Raw genomic sequence first — 6057 nt, forward strand, 5'->3', positions numbered from 1 at the left:
GAATGATTTGCCTAAGGACATAGCCCGAGTTGCCATAATGCTTTATGCAAACAAGTAAAGTTATAAAACGGCCTGGAACAGTTGAAACATGTCCCTAGCTTCACTGCAGAATTGACAGCAAGAAATAAGTTGGTATCAGGGTGCTAAATGCCCTCTCCTGGACTCCAGTCCATGAGGTGATTACTGGGCTCATGGTTACACTTTTTTATTTTCAGTTGTCACATCTGTAATACAATACCATAAGCAAACGGTTGTCCTGAGTAAACAATTGTCCCCCACATATACCCACTGGGATGTACAGTAAAACATTCTTAGTGCTCAAGAGGTTTCCTATGTGTGGGAAACTTGAAGGCAGGACAGGGTACATTCCTTGTATTATAACTCTCCAGCCACTCTGCTACGGTAGGCTGCTACTTTGGCCGCCAATTAAACAGGCTTCTCTTCAGTACTCAGACCCTTGCATGGTCTTCTCCCACACTGACTCTGGGCTTGGCCACATAGCTAGTGCTGGCCAGTGGGGTATTAGTAAGCATGAAGCAAGCCAAGGCTTGATAAGCCTTTGTGCATTGGGACTTACCGTCTTCCTTTCAGAACCCAGTCACTGTGTGGTGAGAAGCCCCACCTAGCCTTGTGCAAAGGCCACATGCAAGAGAACTGAGGCTCTGGTCTACAGCTCCAACTGAGATCACAGACGACAGCCAGCATCAACTTGCTATCCATATGAGTAAACCATGCTGGGAGTGGATTTTCCAATCCCAGTTGAGTCATCCCAGTCGATGCCACATGGAGCAGAGACAAGGTGTCCCCAACAAGTCCTGCCAAAATTCTAGAAGAGTAAACAAATAAATGATTGTTGTTGTTTTAAACCAAAAAAAAAAAATGTGGCATGATGTGTTATGCATCAATAGATAAATGAAATACATTCCCTCCACTATCCTACACATCTATCTATTATGCCTTATGACTCCTTGTACATATTAGATTTTTCATAATGTCAGTTGAACTAATGAGTGGCTTTTGGAAAATAATTTTTATTGATTATCTCATCATGCAGTAATCAATTTAGGCTTAATACTAGTTAACATCCAGGTATTAATAGTCCTCAGTTCTTGCTAATTTCTAAATACATCACAGGTCCGTTTCTCTCCACTGTATATTTCTTAATTACACATAAGTTATTAACTACTATGGTGGTAGGTGCTACAGTGAAAAAGTTCATTTCCCCCTTTTTAAGAGAATTAAGTCAAAACTGTGCTATTTGTCCATAAATGTACAATAACAAGTCCAGTATTCACTGGTATTTCGTGGTATGATAGATCAGCCAGTGTCAAAATAAGGAAGCTGCATTATTGCCAGGAGAGCAGAGATTTACTGAATTCTAGAAGCCAAAATCCCTCAAATTTATCAAATTTATACTAGTTTTACTAAAAGTTATAAATGTTACAGTTTCCTCCTTCAACCTGAGGGAGTACTTTTTTATGAGAATTGAATAAGATAATATATGCAAAGAGTCTGAAAGAATGGCTTGAGAAAACAGCAAGTTACAGAGACTGGAAGTGATAAGCAGATAATTGGTAATTTACTATTTACATATTTATTAAACTAAAGATCCTCTGTCCCTTTCTGCCTGCTCCTAATAATAATTCTTAATAAACTAGTCACTGTTTAAAGAACAATTACGACCATCTAGGCAAAGAATTCTTTGATGGTTGAGGATAGCGTAGAATCAGCAGGAAGCGTAGTCACGTCACTGGAAGACTCATACAGGAAGGATGGATTATGAGTTTCATTATCATCATCATCAACATCTATAATGCTAAGCTATGGAAGGCTATACAAGAGAGTTTTTACAATCTGCCATATAAATTAATTTAGACATGAAGATTGCATCATTGCAACTTCTGAAAACATATATAGGTGTTGAAATTTGGGGGCAAACAGTAGACTATGTGAAAAAGCAGGTTAGTGTTAGACAGCACAATAATTACACTGTTGCCAAAACTATGAGTTGCAAATAAAGAGAGAAATAATTACTGAGGAATGGTTAAACTTGGACCAGCACTGAATATCCAATTGTCAGGGAGCCATTGGGTATTTAAAAGAATCAATATCGTGCACAGGTTTAATTTAGAATGGCTCTTAAGAATTTCCGAAATAAACCTTTATTGATAGAAACAAGGAGATTGGACTAACCGATCTCCCCTATGTTAGCAGGAAGTCAAAGTAAGGCTATACTTTTTCATTAAAAGTTCTCACGGGTTTGTAATCTGATGAATATATTATGGACCTGGATAAATAGTTAAATTTACCTCAGAGCATTAGATAGTCATTTTTCTTAAGTTTTTGTTAAGATTATGATAGTTTACAACCTTGCGAAATTTCAGTTGTACATTACTGTTAGTCATGTTGTGGGTACACCACTTCACCCTTTGTGCCCTCCCCCCATCCCCCCTTTCCCCTGGTAACCACCAATCAGTTATCTTTGTCTATATGTTTAACTTCCACCTATGAGTGGAGTCATACAGAGTTCGTCTTTCTCTATCTGGCTTATTTCACTTAACATAATACCCTCGAGGTCCATCCATGTTGTTGTGAATGGGGCGATTTTATCCTTTTTTATGGCTGAGTAGTATTCCATTGTATATAGATACCATATCTTCTTTATCCAATCATCAGTTGATGGGTATTTAGGTTGCTTCCATGTCTTGGCTATTGTAAATAATGCTGCAATGAACATAGGGGTGCATGGGACTTTTGGAATTGCTGATTTCAAGTTCTTTGGATAGATACCCAGTAGTGGGATGGCTGGGTCATATAGTATTTCTATTTTTAATTTTTTGAGAAATCTCCATACTGTTTTCCACAGTGGCTGCACCAGTTTGCATTCCCACCAACAGTGTATAAGGGTTCCTTTTTCTCCACAACCTCTCCAACATTTGTCACTTTTCGTTTTGGTTATTTTTGCCATTCTAACAGGTGTAAGGTGATATCTTAGTGTAGTTTTGATTTGCATTTCCCTGATGATTAGTGATGATGAGCATCTTTTCATGTGTCTGTTGACCATTTGTATATCTTCTTTGGAGAAATGTCTGTTCATGTCCCCTGCCCATTTTTTGATCGGGTTGTTTGATTTTTTGTTGTTGAACTGTGTGAGTTCTTTATATATTATGGAGATTAACCCTTTGTCAGATATATAACTTGTAAATGTTTTTTCCCAACTAGTGGGTTGTTTTTTCATTTCAATCCTGTTTTCCCTTGACTTGAAGAAGCTCTTTAGTCTGATGAAGTGACATTTGTTTATTCTTTGTATTGTTTCCCTCATCTGAAGAGTTATGATGTCTGAAAAGATCCTTTTAATACTGATGTCAAAGAGTGTACTGCCTATATTCTCTTCTAGAAGACTTATTGTTTCAGGTCTAATCTTTAGGTCTTTGATCCATTTTGAGCTTATTTTTGTGAATGGTGAAAAATAATGGTCAATTTTCATTCTTTTACATGTGGCTGTCCAGTTTTCCCAGCACCATTTGTTGAAGAGACTTTCTTTTCTCCATTGTAGGCCCTCAGCTCCTTTGTCGAAGATTAGCTGTCCATAGATGTGTGGTTTTATTTCTGGGCTTTCAATTCTGTTCCATTGATCTGTGCACCTGTTTTTGTACCAGTACCATGCTGTTTTGATTACTGTAGCTTTGTAGTATGTTTTGAAGTCAGGGATTGTGATGCCTGCAGCTTTGCTCTTCTTTCTCAGGATTGCTTTACTAATTCGGGGTCTTTTGTTTTAGGATTCTTTGTTCAATTTCTGTAAAGAATGTCCTTGGGATTCTGATTGGGATAGCGTTGAATCTGTAGATTGCTTTAGGTAGTATGGACATTTTAACTATGTTTATTCTTCCAATCCATGTGCATGGAATGTCTTTCCATCTCTTTATGTCGTCATCAATTTCTTTCAGGAAAGTCTTGTAGTTTTCGTTGTATAGGTCTTTCACTTCCTTGGTTAAATTTACCCCAAGGTATTTTATTCTTTTTGTTACGATTGTGAATGGGATTGAGTTCTTGAGTTCTTTTTCTGTTAGTTTGTTATTAGAGTATAGAAATGCTACTGATTTATGTATGCTGATTTTATACCCTGCAACTTTGCTGTAGCTGTTGATTATTTCTAAGTTTTCCAATGGATTCTTTGGGGTTCTCTATATATAAGATCGTGTTGTCTGCAAACAGCGAGAGTTTCACTTTTTCATTGCCTATTTGGATTCCTTTTATTTCTTTTTCCTGACAAATTGCTAGATAGACAGTCATTTTGAACTGTGTTCACTGGTCTCCTTTCATCGTCACCATTCAGAAAATACATGGTCATGCTCTATAGCTTCTGAAATTCTGAAGGCATTTCTTTTCTTTTGTACTCTTTTTCTGAAGTAAAGATACAGTTCCTCTTACCAGTGTCATTTCCATTTCTGCTCATTGAGCTTCAGCTGGTTTAAATTAAGCTCAACCAGACCTAACTCAGCAAGAACTTTAATAAGAGAGGAATTAACACTATGTCCTTCCTGCTACTTTCACTTACATCTACTGAGCAGGATTGAACTTGAACATTCCCTCTGAAGAAGAAACTAACATTGGACACACAGAGCTTCTGTTTTAACCTGAACTTTTATTTATTTATTTATTTGTTTGTTTGTTTGTAATTTTTCAACGTTGTTGAAAAGTCGTGATATCTTCCTATCTCTTGTAAATCTGTGATGTGGATTAGTGTGAATGTGGTCTCACTCTCCTTTATTGACAGTCTCATGATATGGCTAAGAGCTCTTCAAACTCTATGCTTTGACTTGATATTCATTTATTAATATAAAAATAAAATTCTAGACCCAACTTCACTATTATCTTATAATTTAAGTATCCTAATTAAATTTGAATAAACTGATGTCTACTGGGCATGCAAGGAATGGAGTCATAAATGTCAGACAAAATCATTAAATAACCACATTTAACATAGGGAAGTTCAAGTATCAAAAGTAACTAATGATTTACCATAATTAGATTAAACTGGTCACTGCTGAGAGTTAATGCTCATGCAGATTGATCTCCATCTTATAATGCAAATTTCAAATCAACAGGTGACAATAGAGAGCCCAGAATTGGAAGGGTTACGCAGTTTCTTTTGACCACACTTCTTGCTTTCCACCTAAGAGGAAGCTTTATCTGTATCTGAGATGATTTATAATAACAATATGAGAACTGATCCTTAAAAACTGAGAAGTAAAAGTGGAAGCAAGGTAAGGAGGGGAAAGTTTATTATGATAAAAATTTGGAGACAAAATACATAAACCTAATAAATTCAGAAAGCTCCAACACAGAGTTTACAGCCCGTATAAAATGCCAGTCTTATTCTTTATTTAATCTAGAAATAAGCCTATATAAGAGTTAAATGTACACTTTAACATCATCAAAAGATATGATAACGTTTCTTTTTGTTTAAATTACCTGTGAGTATATAGTGGCCTGGAATGTGAGAGCCCAATAAGGGAAGTGAGTGAATGGTGGACTTAATCAGCTCCTCAAGAAGGAGAGCTGACTGACCCTTAGCCAGAGCCTCAAAACTGGGTCAAGAGAGCATTTTTTTAAAAAGATTGTGTTATAGTTGACACCTTGATGTCTTAACATCAGTTTTGAGCTTGATTTTTTAGGATACTTGAGTTTTCTGAATAATAGAGAAAACTTCCAGATATAGGGTGTTAATTTCCCTAAACAACTTAGAAGACAATTTTTCCATGAGGGTGAAAACGAGAGAAAGAAATAGAAGGACTTTGTAGTCTGGCCCATAACCAAGTTCCTCCTTCATATGGTATCAACCAAGAAAACAGATCTAAAATTTCTGAGGTCCCTAACAAGATCTTGGTGGGATTGTAAAGTGTGTTAAGAGTGTGAGTTTTATTTTTTGTGACAATAATTTCCTGGTGTATTTCTTGGTTAAAGATGGCACAGTTACATTGTTGGAGGGTATAAATTAGTCACTTAGGTATATGTAAAGCTCAATGGTATTTGTTTGTAACCAAAGAGAAGAGT

The sequence above is a fragment of the Equus caballus genome, chromosome 27 (assembly GCF_041296265.1).
Source record: "Equus caballus isolate H_3958 breed thoroughbred chromosome 27, TB-T2T, whole genome shotgun sequence".
NCBI classification, from domain to species: domain Eukaryota; kingdom Metazoa; phylum Chordata; class Mammalia; order Perissodactyla; family Equidae; genus Equus; species Equus caballus.